The sequence below is a fragment of the Crocuta crocuta genome, unplaced genomic scaffold (genome assembly GCF_008692635.1).
Source record: "Crocuta crocuta isolate KB4526 unplaced genomic scaffold, BGI_CrCroc_1.0 scaffold130, whole genome shotgun sequence".
NCBI classification, from domain to species: Eukaryota; Metazoa; Chordata; class Mammalia; order Carnivora; family Hyaenidae; genus Crocuta; species Crocuta crocuta.
This window is the reverse complement of record NW_027527920.1, coordinates 9,599,454-9,615,376: the sequence shown is the minus strand read 5'-3', so window position 1 is coordinate 9,615,376 and position 15,923 is coordinate 9,599,454. Positions and strand designations below refer to the sequence as shown.

Sequence of the window (15,923 nt, the reverse complement as noted above, 5' to 3'; positions counted from 1 at the left end):
TTCTCTCATTTTATAGCTTATGTGGTAGTGCAAAAGGAATAGTTTCCTTCTAGTATTAATATAAGGCCACTCTTTCTCAGTAGATTTTATTAATCTCTGCATATACTTTATAGGACATAATGAAAACCAGAGATATTTCACATCTGTCACGCTGTAGAACAGTGACAACTATAACATCTAAAATTTATTGGGCCCTTATGTGCCAGGCACTTTTTAAGTGCCTTAAATATATTAATTCATTAAATCCTTCTACAACCCTAGGAGACAGTAAAATTTTACTATCATCCTCATTTCACACAGGAGGAAACCACGTAAAGTGCCTAAGATTCGGAAAACTGGGAAGCAGTGGAGCCAGCATACTTGGCAGCCTGACTTAAGAGTCCTTTATAAACACTATACTGATAAGCAAAACCTCCAGGACGAGAAGCATGTGGGTGCTCCATGACAGCATACTCCAGTAGCCTGAGATTTAAATGAACCCCATCCAACTTCTTCAATAGTTAAGATTCATCACTGAATGGCACAACAAACACACAGGTTATCACAAGAAAATGTATTCTTTTAGGAAATATGAGTATATCATATTCAAGGTTTTTTTTTTCTTTTTAAAAAAAATTTTTTTAACATTTATTTATTTTTGATAGACAGAGAAAGACAGAGCATGAACAGGGAAGGGGCAGAGAGAAAGGGAGACACAGAATCCAAAGCGGGCTCCGGGCTCTGAGCTGTCAATGCAGAGCTCAATGCAGGGCTCGAACCCACAGACTGCAAGATGATGACCTGAGCCAAAGTCGGACGCTTAACCGACTGAGCCACCCAGGCGCTCCATCATATTCAAGTTTTTGTCAAAAAGATGCTATTGAACATGTAAGGTAAAATTTATTATTATAGAGTCCAATGCTCTACAATGCGTGAGGTAGAGTAAATTCTGAACACATAAAAGTTGATTAATACAAAATTTAACACAGAACTCTCTTTGGTCTTTTCAATTTCTGTGGTATCTGGAAACACGGGCACTTTTCCCTGTAATCATTCTTTTATTTTTTTTTTATTTTTAAAAGTTAGTTTAATTATTTTGAGAGAGACAAAGACAGCATGAGTGGGGGAGGGGCAGAGAGAGAGAGAGAGAGAGAATCCCAAGCAGGTTCTGCAGTGTCAGCAGAGAGCCTGATGTGGGGCTTGAACCCACAAAACTGTGATATCATAACCTGAGCTGAAACCAAGAGTTGGATGCTTAACTAACTGAGCCACTCAGGTGGCCCTCTTAGTAATCATTCTTTAAAGCTAAATTGTAATATAATAGAAGTATTTATTTTAAGGAAAATGGAATATGAATGTTGAATAACATTCAAGTGGTATTCGAATAACATTAAATGATATTTTACCTTCAATGGGATATGGCAATAGTTACATTACACCACTCAGAAGCAGCACTGCAAGGTTCTATTTGAATCCTACAAATGTTTATGATCAACTTTAAACTTCACCTTTCATTATTTTCAGTAAAACAACTGAATCCCATCAATTAGCAAAGGGTGAAGTGAGGAATTCAAGAACAAAAGACAATTTACATATCTTAGGGCACCTGGGTGGCTCAGTAGCTTGGGCAGCTCAAGATTTCGAGGCCACTGGGTTCAAGCCCTATGTCCGATTCTGTGCTGATAGCTCAGAGCTGGAAGCCTGTTATGGATTCTGTGTCTCCCTCTCTCTGTTCCTCCCCCCACTCATATTCTGTATCTCAAAAATAAACAACATTAAGAGGCAATTCACATATCTTGACAGCTGTTAGTACTACATAATACTCATATTATGATGGATTCCCTCATTCCAGGAAAAACTCTATAGTACTAGAATCATGAAGGACTAACCATTTCTATGAAATATTAATTAAAATGAGAAAGAATTAGATTCGGAATGCCTGGGTGGTTCAGTCAGCTGAGTGTCTGACTTTGGCTCAGGTCATGATGTCACAGTCTGTGGGTTCAAGCCCCACATGGGGCTGTTACTGCCAGTGTAGAGCCTGGAGCCTGCTTCAGAATCTCTCTCTGTCTCTCTGCCTCTCCCTGCTCATGCTCTGCCCCTGTCTCTCAAAAATAAGCATTAAAAACAAACAAACAAACAAACAAAAAAACAGGAATGCAAACTGGTGCAGCCAGTCTGGAAAACAGTATGGAGGTTCCTCAAAAAATTAAAAATAGAACTACCTTATGACCTGGCAATTGCAGTACTAGGTATTTATCCAAGGGACAGAGGTATGCTGTTTCAAAGGGGGACATGCACCCCAATGTTTAGAGCAGCACTATCAACAATAGTCAAAGTATGGAAGTAGTCCAAATGTCCATGGATGGATAAATGGATAATAAAGATGTGGTGTGTGTATATATCTATATATATATATATAGATATATACACACAATGGAGTATTACATGGCAATCAAAAAGAATGAAATCTTGCCATTTGCAACTATGTGGATGGAACTGGAGGTTATTATGCTAAGCAAATTAGTCAGAGAAAGACAATTATATGAATTCACTCATATGAGCACTTTAAGATACAAAACATATGAAAATAAGGGAAGAGAAGCAAAAACAATATAAAAACAAGGAGGGGGACAAAACATAAGAGACTCTTAAATACAGAGAACAAACAGGGTTGCCGGAGGGGTTCTGGCAAGGGAGATGGGTTAAATGGATAAGGGGCATTAAAGTAATCTACTCCTGAAATCACTGTTGCACTATATGCTAACTAACTTGGATGTAAATTAAAAGTTAAAAAAATAAACAAAAAAGACTTCCTTTAAAAACAGAATTAGATTCATGACTACTTTAAGGGCTTTTATTTTTATTTTTTAAGGTTTTATTTTTAAGGGGCACCTGGGTGGCTCAGCCAATTAAGCATCTGACTCTTGATTTTGGCTTGGGTCATGATCTCACGGTTTTGAGACAGAGCCTCACATTGAGCTCTGTGCTGACAGTGTGGAGCCTGCTTCGGATTCTCTCTCTCCTCGCTCTCTGCCCTTCTCCCACTCATTTTCATTCTCACTCTCTCTCTCAAAATAAATAAAAGCCAAAAAAAAAAAAATTACAGGACTAGGGAATTCATCTTTATTTTCAGAGATTATACACTCAGCTAAACATGAGCTAAAACTACCTGGGAATAATGGAATAAAAAAATCTTAGCATGTACATCTCAGGAGTAAAACACAAGAGTGTGTACCATTTTCTAAGAGTATCTCATTTAAGGAGCTAGAAAGAGGCACTTTTAATTTAAAACTAAGGCAGTAATACGTACAAAGCTACCTGAATTTAATATATTTTTTTAACAGAAATACTTATGTGGGTGTGCCTGGGTGATTCAGCTGGTTAAGCCTCAGACTCTGGATTTTGGCTCAGGTCATGATCTCATAGTTTGTGAGATCGAGTCCTGTGTTGGGCTCCATACTGACAGCATGGAGCCTGTTGGGACTCTCTTCCTCTGCCGCTCATTCTCTCTTAAAAATTAAAAAAAAAAAGAAACCACTGGGGAGTACCTGAGTAGCTCAGTTGGCTCAGTGTCCAGCTCTTGATTTTGGCTCAGGTCATGATCCCAGGGCCATGGCATCAAGTCACTCATCAGGCTCCATGCCGNCCCCCCGCCTCTTCACCCCACTCATTCTCTCTCTCAAAACAAAAAAACAAAAAACCTGCCTGTAAGCTTCTTCGATGTAGGAGCAAATCTTTCTTGTTTTCATTGTACTTCCAGTGCCAATACTGGGCTTTAGACAAAAGAGCTGCTCAATAAATTTATGATTCATGAGTGGGTAACATTATCCTTAATCATATGTTCATTTATCACTATATTAATTGATTGTAGCTATTTTTTACCTGTCTGCTTACTAAACTGGTCTATGGAACTCTAAGGAACTAGGGGCTACTGTCTTAAGTACCTATAGTGTCAAGCACTGTGCCCAAAACATAGCAGAGTAAATAAATGTTTAACTGACTAATCATTTTTAATTAGCTGGAATTTATTTAACAGATACTCTCAATTAACTAAATCCTATCCCTCTATTTCACTCTTTCTGATTACAAAAAAATTATAAAAAAACAAAATCACAGTATACACAAAACCCATAACCCGCACTATAGACTTTGTATCTTCTCTCCTTTCTTATTTAAGGTCAGGAAGTCTACTGTAATTAGTATAAATTCAACATGCACTTAAAATTTATGTTATTGAATATGCTCAGAATTGTTACAGAGAGTAAAAGATTTATAATATTCACAGATTCTATCATCAGAGGAAGAGCCCATTTTATTTCCTACAATACCAGGGATATCACTAGTATATTTTTAAATGAGAAAAAAAAATCATCACATACAAATCTAGTACACCCAAAATACTATAAGCCTCTTACAGGCAAACCCTTTTTCTTCTTAATCATGCCCATCAGTATCTTAGCATAGAAAATGTTCAAAATAAAACAAGTTTTAGAAAGTTTAAAAGTTCTCTGTAATCTTCATTTAAACAGAAGTTAATCCCGTTGCCTAAACCCAAGAATTCTAAACATTTTGTTTATTCTAATGAATTGAATTTTTAACAATCTGTGTTACAAGAGCTTTAAAAGAAATATGTTAAACGAAATTAGGGCACTAAGAGCTTTATAATTTATATAACCCAGGTATTGAAACACCTAAAACAATAAATCAATCACAGAATAGGTCATCCGGTAAAATAATAAGCAAAATGAAAATTAGTTTGATAATTTCCCAAGGGAAAATGGCTAGTGAAAAGCAAAGTTCTGGGGCTAGTCTGAATTTGTGATCCGTCCTGCATTCAGAAGACTTATGAAAGTCTTTAAAAAAATTTTTTTTTTTTAAAAAAAATCTCTGTCTGAGAGACAGAGAGAGAGAGAGAGAGAGAGAGCAAGAATGAGCAGGGGAGGGCCAGAGAGAGAGGGAGATACAGAACCCGAAACAGGTTCCAGGCTCTGAGACAGCTGTCAGCATGGAGACTGATGCAAGGCTCAAACCCACGAACCATGAGATCATGACCTGAGCCGAAGTCAGATGCTTAACTGACTAAGCCACCCAGGCACCCCTTGAAAGTCTTATTGTTGTTGTTTACTTGTTTTGAGAGAGAGAGAGAGAGAGTGCATGCACCAGCAGGGGAAGGGCAGATTGAGAGGGAGAGAATCCCCAGCAGGCTCCATGCTGTTAGTGTAGAGCCCAATGTGGGGCTTGAAGTTATGAAGTGTGAGATCATAACCCGAATCAAAGTCAAGAGCTGGACACTTGGGGCAGCTGGGTGGCTCACTTGCTTGGGCATCCAACTCTTGGTTTCAGCTCAGGTCATGATTTCACAGCTTTGTGTGTTCAAGCCAGCACAGAGCCTGCTTGGGATTCTCTCTCTCCCTCTCTCGCTGCCCCTCCCCCACTCATGCTGTCTCTTTCTCTCTCTCTCAAATAAATAAACTTAAAAAAAAAAAAAGAGTTGGACACTTAACCAACAGAGCCATCTTTAAAGTCTTCTTAAAATCCTTTTCTGACTGTTAGATGCTTAGTTAAAATAATCATGTCCCTCATAACAGCCACTCTGGAAAACAGTACGGGATTTCATCAAAAAATGAAAAATAGAACTACCCTACGACCCAGCAATTGCACTACTAGGTATTTATCCAAAGGATACAAAAATGCTGCTTTGAAGGGGCACATGCACCCCAATGTTTATAGCAGCACTATCAACAATACTCAACGTATGGAAAGAGCCCAAATGTCCATCAACCGATGAATGGATAAAGACATGGTATCCTTTACAATGGAATATTACTTGGTAATAAAAAGAATGAAATCTTGCCATATGCAACAACGTGGATGGAACTAGAGTGTATTATGTTAAGCGAAATAAGTCAGTCAGAAAAAGACAAAGATCATATGATTTCACTCATGTGTAATTTAAGAAACAAAACAGATGCACAGGAGAAAGGAAGCAAAAATAAGATGAAAACAGAAGAAGGCAAACCGTAAGAGACTCTTGAATACAAAAAACAAACTGAGGGTTGCTGGAAGGAGAAAGGGTGAGGGGGATGGGTTAAATGGGTGATGGGCATTAAGGAGAGCCCTTGTTGGGATGAACACTGGGTGTTACATATTAAGTGATGAATCACTAAATTCTACTTCTGAAATCATTATTACACTATATATGTTAACTAACTTGGACTTAAAAAAAATTTTTTTTAAAGTATGGCCCTCACTCAATTACCTCTATAGTAAATCAAGAAGGGTGCTCATAATGTACACTATAGGGCATACAGTCAATAATATTACAGTAATTTTGCCACTTATATGTCACCATAATTATAACTTAAAACGTCTTGTTATATACATAGCTTAAAATAGGCAAAATGATTAGTAAGCATTATTCATATAAATGCTGCTTCATTTCTATATTTTTTAGGGCAAGAGCTAATCTTCAGTTCTTCCTTTACAAAATCTCTTTCAAAAAATTATATTTTGAGTAGTTTTTATTCAGGTTTTATGAAAGATTGCTCCAGTCCTCCTTATGGCCAGTGTCAAAGAGCATGAAGAAGCTGGCTGAGATATGTGCTGCAGTCTGTACTTAGAACAAAAAGAATAAGATACAGTCTGTACTTGAACAAAACAATTTGTTCAACTGTGATGCAAGTCATGTTATTTTCCTCATTAGTACTATATCTTGAACTACACAGCCATAAACATCTTTAATAGTAGAGAAGACAACAGACAAAAGAAGAGATTAAAATTTTCTTTTCAGGTTTAGATGATGAAAGACTTTCAGAATGGCTAATAATTAGGACAAATACTGCAGAAACTGAAAGACCACGACTATCCTATTCATTCTGTGGGTGTGAAAAAAATGTTCAGAGAAGTTTAAGGCTACAAACTCTTGGGCTTAAAAAGCTATTTCTACACAAAATTCTACTGAATAGCTGACCATAACATATTGTATGTGGTACATATGCATTAATTCATACACTGAATATTTTTTTTCAGGATAAAAATAAAAGATTGGCTTGATTGAGTGTCCGACTCATTTTGGGCTCAGGTCATGATCCTAGGGTCATGAGATTGAGCCCCCTGTTGGCCTCTGTGCTTAGCATGAAGACTGCTTAAGATTCTTTTTCTCTCCCTCTGCTCCTCTCCCCCACTTACTCTCTCTCTTTAAAAAAATTTAAAAAGTTTTATTTACCTGTCATTGAAACTGCTTAACTGACTCCAGTCCTATGGAAAGATCACCTAATCGGGGCACCTGGGTGGCTCAGTTAAGTGTCTGCTTTCAGCTCATGTGATGATCTCACAGCTCATGGGTTCGAGCCCTGTGTTGGGATCTGTGCTAACAGCTCAGAGCCTGGAGCCTACTTCAGATTCTGCATGTGTGTCTCTCTCTGCCCCTTCCCAATTAGTGCTCTGTCTCTCAAAACTAAACAAACATTTAAAAAACTTAAAAAAAAAAAAAAAAAAAAAAGAATCAGAGGCACCTAGGTGGCTTGGTTGAGCATCTGACATTGGTTCAGATCGTGATCTCATGGTTTGTGGGTTTAAGCCCCACGTCAGACTTTGAGCTGATACCATCAAGTCTGCTTTGGATTCTGTCTCCCTTTCTTTTTGCCTCTCCTCTGCTCGCACACATAGTTTCTCTCTGACTCTCTCAAAAATAAACATTAAAAAATTAAGAAAAAATAACCAGGGGGCGCCTGGGTGGCTCAGGTCATGATCTTGCAGTCCGTGGGTTCAAGCCCCACATCGGGCTCTGTGCTGACAGCTCAGAGCCTGGAGCCTGTTTCAGATTCTGTACCTCCCTCTCTCTCTGCCCCTCCCCAACTCGTGCTGTCTCAAAAATAAATGTTAAAAAACTTCTTTAAAAAAGAAAAAATAATCAGAAGTCACAGAAAATTATGATACAAAAAGTGAAAAGTGAAACCTCACCACCAAAGAAACTTCTGGTAAGTTTTTTTCCAATCATATACTAACATTTTTGTTTGGCTGGTTTTTATTGTGGTAAAATGTATATAACATAGTATTCACCATTCTGTAAACATACAATTCACTGGCATCAACTACATTTACAATGTTGTACTGCCATCATTACTATCTATATCCCAAATTTTTTCATCACCCGTAAAACAAATTGAACCCATTAAACAGTAACTTCTCTTTCTCCCACCCCTTAGCCTCTAGTAACCTCTATTTTACCTTCTGTCTCTATGAATTTGCCTGTTTTAGAGACCTCATACAAGTGGAATCATACAATATTTGTCTGACATATTTTGTGTCTGACTTACTTCAGTAAGCACTATGTTTTCAAGGTCCATCTATGCTGAAGCAGGTGTCCGAATTTTTTTCCTTCCAAAGGCTAAATTTTAATATTTCATTTTATGTATATACCATATTTTGTTTATTCATTTATATGTCAACAGATGCTTGGTCTCCTTCCATCTTTGGGCTACAGTGAATAACGCTGCTATGAATATTGATGTACAAATATCTGCTGATTTCAGCTGTTTTGGATATATACCTAGAAGTGGAATTGCTAGGTCATATATATGACACTTAACCTTTCAAGAAACCACCAAACTATTTTCCGCAGCAGCTGTATGACTCTATATTCCCACCAGCAATATAGGTTTCCAGTTCTCCATATCCTCATCAACATGTTATTTTGTGTGTGTGTGTGTGTATGTGTGTGTGTGTGTGTTTAGTAATAGTCATACTAATGGGTAAAAATTGATACTCATTGTAGTTTTGATTTGCATTTCCCTCCAGACTAACAGTGCTGAATATCTTTTCATGTGTTTATTTGTATATCTTCTTTGGAGAAATACCTATGCCCATTTTTGAACTGGACTGTTTTTTGTTTTTGTTGAGTTTTATGTATAATATAACATTCTACATTATTAGTCCCTTAGCAGAATATGACTTCCAAGGTTTTCTCCCCCCATTTTGTAGTACATCTTTTTACATTCTTAATAGTGTCCATTGATGGACAAAGCTCTTAATTTTGATTAAGCCCAATTTATCTATTTTTTTCTTCTATTGCTTGTGCTATTGGTTATTTTATCTGTAAAACTGTTGCCAAATAGAATGTCAAGAAGACTTTCCGAAGTTTCTTCTAAGAGTGTTAATAGTCAGCTGTCAAGTTTAGGTCTATGATCCATTTTCAGTTAATTTTTATGTACAGTGTAATGGAAGGATACAACTTCATTCTTTTACATGTGGATCTCTGGTTTTCCCACCACCATATGTTGAAAAGATGGTCCTTTCCCCATTGAATGGTTTTAGTACACTTGTTAAAAACCAATTAACCACTGAGTCTCTCTCAAATAAACTTACAAAAAAATTAAAGCAGGGTCACTAGGATGTATGTGTATATTGATAACGGATTTGAGTATGCAATTGTGAGAGCTGATTAAACAATCAGTAAGGCTCTGAGTCTGTTGCGAGAGCTTGCAATTCACAGGCAGGTAGTAGATAAGATAAAATGGAAAATTGGAAGCCATGAGCACAGGCTAGCACCAACAAAGACAGACTGGGATGCTATCAGTTGTCACTACTTTCAAGCTTGCTGATGTAAGAGAAGCTGCAGAAGTTGAGCATTTAAAAAAATATATATATTTATTTACTTTGAGAAAGAAAGAGAAAGAAAGGAGAGAATCCCAACTGATTCTGTTATTTGCTGATAGGAAGGAGCCTGACGTGGGGCTCAATCCCACAAACCCTGAGATCATGGCCTGAGCCAAAACCAGGAGTCAGACACTCAACCACCTGAGCCACCCAAATGCCTGGAAGCTGGGCATTCTTTTTTTTGTTTTTTTAATATTTTATTTATTGTTGAGAGAGAGATAGAGACAGCATGAGCAGGGGAGGATCAGAGAGAGAGGGAGGCACAGAATCTGAAACAGGCTCCAGGCTCTGAGCTGTCAGCACAGAGCCCGATGTGGGGCTTGAACCCACGAACCATGAGACCATGACCTGAGCCGAAGTCAGACGCTTAACCGACTGAGCCACTCAGGCACCCCGGAAGCTGGGCATTCTTATTCTTAACTCAAGGAGCTAAACATGCTCTTGGCCTAGGATAACCTGAGGGCCGACTTAAAGGAAGGTGGAGTCATTGAAGGAACAGGCCACTTACACACACCAATAAGGTGAGATATCAGATAAGTGACAACATGTATGAGCTATAATGAAAGTATTTGCCCTGCCCTCCTGAGTGTAAAATCCAAAACATCTGATGCTTCACTTCTACCCTTTAGATCTTGCATGAAAATGTCTTTTGTAGCTCACTCTAAGCAGAAACATACAGGGAAGAGAATTCTGGGAAAAGTAGTTTATTCTAGCTAAACCGATACATTACAAAAGCCATCACACAGGTTTAGAGATATGTATATACACTAAGTAAAATTTTTTAGTATTTTACCATTGTACTGATTTTCTAGCGTAAAACAATCAAGTGGGGAGACTGTTAAAACACAGATTTATGAGCATTACACAAGATTTTAATTAAATGGACCAGGAACTGGGGGCCAGAAAGTTTTTTATTTTTTTAACATTTCTTTTTTTTTTAAGTAATCTTGACACCCAACATGAGGCTTGAACTCAAAACCCCAAGATCAAGAGTCAGATGCCCCACTGAGTGAGCCAGCCAGGAGCCCCCTGAAATACTTGTTTATATGAAGAATAGCAGGGGCGCCCAGGGGCAGTGGCTCAGTTAAGCAACCAACTTCAGCTCAGATTATGATCTCATGATTTCTAGGTTTGAGCCCCGCATTGGGCACTGGGCTCTGTGCTGACCATGTGGAGCCTGCTTTGGATTCTCTCTCTCTCTCTCTCTCTCTCTCTGCCCCTCACCCACACATATTTTCTCTCAAAAATAAGTAAAGTAAAATAAAGTAAAAACTTAAAAACTATTTTAGAAAATATAAAGAATACCAAAATGTACGAAATTTTTTTTTTACTGTGCTTACAGAAACACTGATAACAAACATTAGAATAATGGTTCTCAATCTTAGTTGCGTATTTAAAAAATATCAGTGCCCCACCTATCTTCATCTTATTAAATCAGGATATTAAGAGGTGTGGTTCCTGGTTTTGTGTAGTTTTGTTTCACTAGTGCCTGCTGTGCAGCCGCAACTGAAAATTACTGTTTTATAGCAATAAGGGGTTCAAAAATAAATAGTCAAAATAAAAAAGGATAGGGTCCTAATAAGGGTCGTTAAGATTGGTCCATATTTATTTTGCAAGTGCTATTTCATGTATTAGTAAAGATTGTATTTAATTAAAATATCCTTCTGCATAGCCACATTTGACTCTAAATGTAAACTAGATTCTACGAACTGTAGCAGCTCATGGAGAATAGTGTCTGTAGGCTCACCATATCTGTCATTTAATCCCCTTCAAAAATATCTCTGTGAATTAGTAAAAATTGGTGGTTAGAGCCAGCAGTTTCACTGAATGAAACTTTGTCCCCTTCCATCCTGTTCTTCAAAGCTAAGAAAATATGTGAAAAATTTTCTGACACAAAATGATCATCTGCTATTGATATTTTAGCTTTTCAGTCTTTACTCAAGTTTTATTTTTTAAAAATGTTTACTTATTTATTTTGAAGGAGAGAGAGAGGGACAGAGGATCCCAAGCAGGCCCTGCGCTGTCTACACAGACCCTGATACAGGGCTTGATCCCATGAACCACAAGATTAGAACCCTAGCCAAAATCAAGAGTCAAACACTTACCTGCACCACCCAGGCACCCCTAAAATTTTACTTTTATTTATTTATTTTACCTTGTTTGAAACTAGCCCAAAAGCTATGTACCAGATTATAAGCACTGGGAAGCCAGCTTCAGTGTTTTTTTTTTCCTCCTTCTATGACCAGGAAGATCAGCATTCAGATCTGATGGGAAGTTCCAACTTCAAGTTTGTAGGTTTAATCTTAATTAACAAGTCTGATTTTAATAGCAGTACAAGTTCAAAGCGGAGCATAAGGTTAGTTAGCCTGCTCTGCAATTTATAGGTTCACATCTAAAATTTCAGAAAATAGTTTACAGAATTATATTCAACATAATAAGTTTCTTAGGCATATCCATATAAACTCTACAACTATTAAAAAAAAATTAAATGAAGTATACTGAAACAAGTCTAAGATGTATTAAGTGCCCCTACTCCCAAAAAAAGGTAAACTCCAAAACTTTAGATTCTGTATTATACCGTTTCTGTTTTTTTTTTACTTTAGAAACTATACATTTTAAACAATGTTATATTGTTAATAGGTGTTTTCTTAAACATTCATTTTGAGAGAGAGAAAGAGAGCGCACATGGGCAAGAATGGGAAAGGGGCAGAGAGAGAGAGGGAGAGGGAGAATCCCAAGCAGAGCCTGACAAAAAGCTTGATCTCATGAATTCTGAGATCATGACCTGAACTGAAAGTGAGTTAGTGCTTAACCGACTGAGCCACCCAGGTGGCCCTGATCTTGCTTTTAGATTCAACTCTGATACAATGAATCAAGGAAGAACCACAGGCCTAGTTATTTTAACCTTGTTAAATCCACTTCAAGCAGTTCATTTCTCATTTCACCATCTTTATTTCTGTATCCTTTTGTTCCAGCCAGACATGAAACAGCAAGAAGACAAAAGGAAGCTTTCCAAACTCAGGTGACCTTCCCAAAGTGTATTTTAATCACATATTTCTGAATATACAACAGAGAATTTTAACACTGTGCTAGACATAGTGTTAAATTCCCATATTTGTTTCTTCCTACACAAAACAATCAAAATATGAATGGCAAGAGCCCACTTATTAACAGGTATAAACTGACTGCTTTCTATACAGGTATTAAGATATACACTAGATAAAAACACAAAATACATAGCTTTTAATGGCTTTAAGAAGGGCGCCTGTGTGGCTCAGTCAGTTGAGTGTCCAACTTCAGATCAGGTCATGATCTCACAGCTCAGGAGTTCGAGCCCCATGTGGGGCTCTGTACTAACAAATCAGAGCCTGGAGCCTACTCTTGATTCTGTATCTCCCTCTCTCTCTGCCCCTCCCCCGCTTGTGCGCACGCTCTCTCTCTCTCTCTCAAAAATAAACATTAAAAATTTTAATGGCTTTAAGAAATATGACAAGCAGTCTTACAGATGTGCAACACGTATTTGGCAGTATAAGGAAATATAGACAAGGAACATCTAACAATTTAGTGGGTAAAAGTACTTCTAAGAAGAGTGAGATCTAAATGGAGGGGGGTGATGTAAGGTTTCTGTAAAAAAGTTTAAGAAGAGAGAGAAAAGGCATTGCAGGGAAAAAAAATACGTACAAAGGAATGGAGTCAACAGAATGTAGTCTCTAACAGAGCTGTTCTCAAAGCAGGGTACCTAGGTCAGGAGCATCAACATCACCTAGGAATTTGTTAAAAATGGAAATTTTGGGTTTGGGATAAGCACTGGGTGTTTATAATATAAGTGGATGTATCACTAAATTCTACTCCTGAAATGAATACTACACTAGATGTTAACTAACTTGAACCTAAATTAAAAAAAAGAAAGAAATGGAAATTTGAGGGCCCCACCCCAGATCCATTAAACCATAAACTCTGGAAGTGGAGCCCAGCAATCCGTACTTTAACAAATCCTCTAAGGGCACCTGGGTTGATCAGTCGGTCAAGCATCTGACTGCAGCTGGGACCATGATCTCATGGTTTGTGAGTTTAAGTCTGGGATTGGCCTTCACGCTGACAGTGTGGAGCCTGCTTGGGATTCTCCGTCTTTCCCTTTATGTCCCTTGCACACATGCTCTCTCAAAATAAATAAATAAACTTAAAAAAAAAAACCCACAAATCATCCAGATGACTCTGATATACACTAAACTCTCAGAACTATTGATCTAGTCTGATCAAGGAACTATAATTAGGTTGAGATTACAGCAAAGAAGACAGACAACTGTCAGAGGACAAACTGCACAAGGCAGTGTATGTTAACATTAAGTCCTGAGACGCCTGGGACTCTCTTAATTAACATGGCTGGAAACAACTAGAAAATACTCTTTTCAAGCTCTCATGGGATATTTATGAAAGTTAGCTTTGTGCTATGCCCAGGAACCACTACGAGTTATCCACAAATTTGAATGTTGCATTTTCATTATTATTGAGTTTTAAGGATTCTTTTTAAAAATTTTTTATGTTTATTTATTTTTGAGAGACAGTGAGACAAGTATGAGTGGGGAAAGGGCAGAGAGAGAGAGAGAGGGAGGCACAGAATACGAAGCAGGCTCCAGGCTCTGAGCTATCAGCACAGAGCCTGATGTGGGGCTTAAACTCATGAACCGTGAGTTCATGACCTGAGTTGAAGTTGGATGCTCAACCAACTGAGTCACCCAGGCGCCGTGAGTTTTAAGTATTCTTAAACCTCCACCATAAATTCTTCTGTAACCCCAGCTATTTAGAAGTTAAGGTTACTTTTTAAAAAACGGGGTCCTAATTTAGTTTGCACTGTTATCAGAGAAAGTGATCTGAATGACATATATTCTTTGAAATTTGTTGAGATTTTCAGGGGCACTTCTTAAAGTTATTATCTGTCACACTATCTGAAATTTTGGATTCCACACAATAGCAATTCTAAAGTACTGATGATTTAAAATTTGAAATAAGTGTGGGGCACCTGGGTGGCTCAGTTAGTTGAGTGTCCTGCTCTTGACTTTGGCTTTGGTCATGATCTCATGGTTAGTGAGATCAAGCTTGACGTCAAGCTCCACGTTGGGCTCTATGCTCACAGGGCTGAGCCTACTTGGGATTCTCTCTCCTTCTCTGCTCCTTCCCTGGTTGAACACTCTCTCTCTCAGAATAAAGATTTCAAATAGTTTTTAGGGGCACCTGGGTGGCTTAGCCGGTTAAGTGTCCGACTTTTGCTTAGGTCATGATCTCACGGTTCGTGGGTTCGAGCCCCGCGTTGGGCTCTGTGCTGACTGCCAGCTCAGAGCCTGGAGCCTGTTTCAGTCTGTGACTCCCTCTCTCTCTGACCCTCCCCTGCTCACGCTGTCTCTCTCTCTCTCTCCTAGAAATAAACAAAACATTAAAAAAAATTAAAAAAAGATTTCAAAAAGTTTTTAATACAATATTCTATATTCACTCAGTAGTTCAAACTTGTTTATTGTGTTCAAGTCTTCTATCTCCTTACTAAATTTTTTTTGGTTTTATTAAAATCTATTATGATGGGGGATGCCTGGGTGGCTCCATCAGTTAAGCATCCAACTTTAGCTTAGGTCATGATCTCATGGCTTATGAGTCTGAGTCCCATGTCAGGCTCTGTGCTGACAGCTCAAAGCCTGGAGCGTGCTTTGGATTCTGTGTCTCTGTCTCTTTCTGCCTCTCTCCCTCAAAAATAAACATTAAAAAAAATTTTTTTAATCTATTTTGATGGTAAATCTGTGTTCTTATCCTTGTAATTGTTATTTTTAGTTTATGTACGTTGAACCTGTGTTATATGGTAGAAATAAAGTTGCAATCCTGGTATCTTCTGGTAAACAAAGCCTTTATTATAGAAAGTGGCAGAGACTGCTGGTGACCTGTCCCAATATTCAATCTCTCCACTTTCCTCAGATAGTAAAATCCAATTTTACTCTAGGCAGCAATATGCTTGCCTAAAATACATTTCATAACAGTCTTGCAGTTGAAGATTAAGTGGAACTTCAATGAACCACATTAATAGACGGCCTAATGGCTTGCATAGGCTCCACACCCATCTCTCATCCTTCCTCCTACATGGAGTCTGTGAGAGTTGGTGCCCAAAGCAGCCATCTTACTATAAGGTTAGCCACAGGCTAAAAGATGGCAGTACAGAAAACACTCAGAGAAGTACACTCAGAGACTTTGATGATAAAAATGAAACCTCCATAATCAGACCTAGAATGTCAATTTCCAAACTC

At 38.0% G+C, this 15,923-nt stretch overlaps 1 protein-coding gene and 1 non-coding gene across 15 annotated transcripts in view; both read right to left on the bottom strand.

The window, feature by feature from the left end:
* CSNK1G1 (casein kinase 1 gamma 1) overlaps positions 1 to 15,923 on the bottom strand; it is a 183,442-nt gene that overhangs the window by 133,808 nt on the left and 33,711 nt on the right. The window lies entirely within an intron of this gene.
* Positions 11,794 to 11,929, bottom strand: LOC144219196 (small nucleolar RNA SNORA61). Its single transcript, XR_013331333.1, has one exon. It is a non-coding gene; the product is annotated as a small nucleolar RNA SNORA61 (small nucleolar RNA).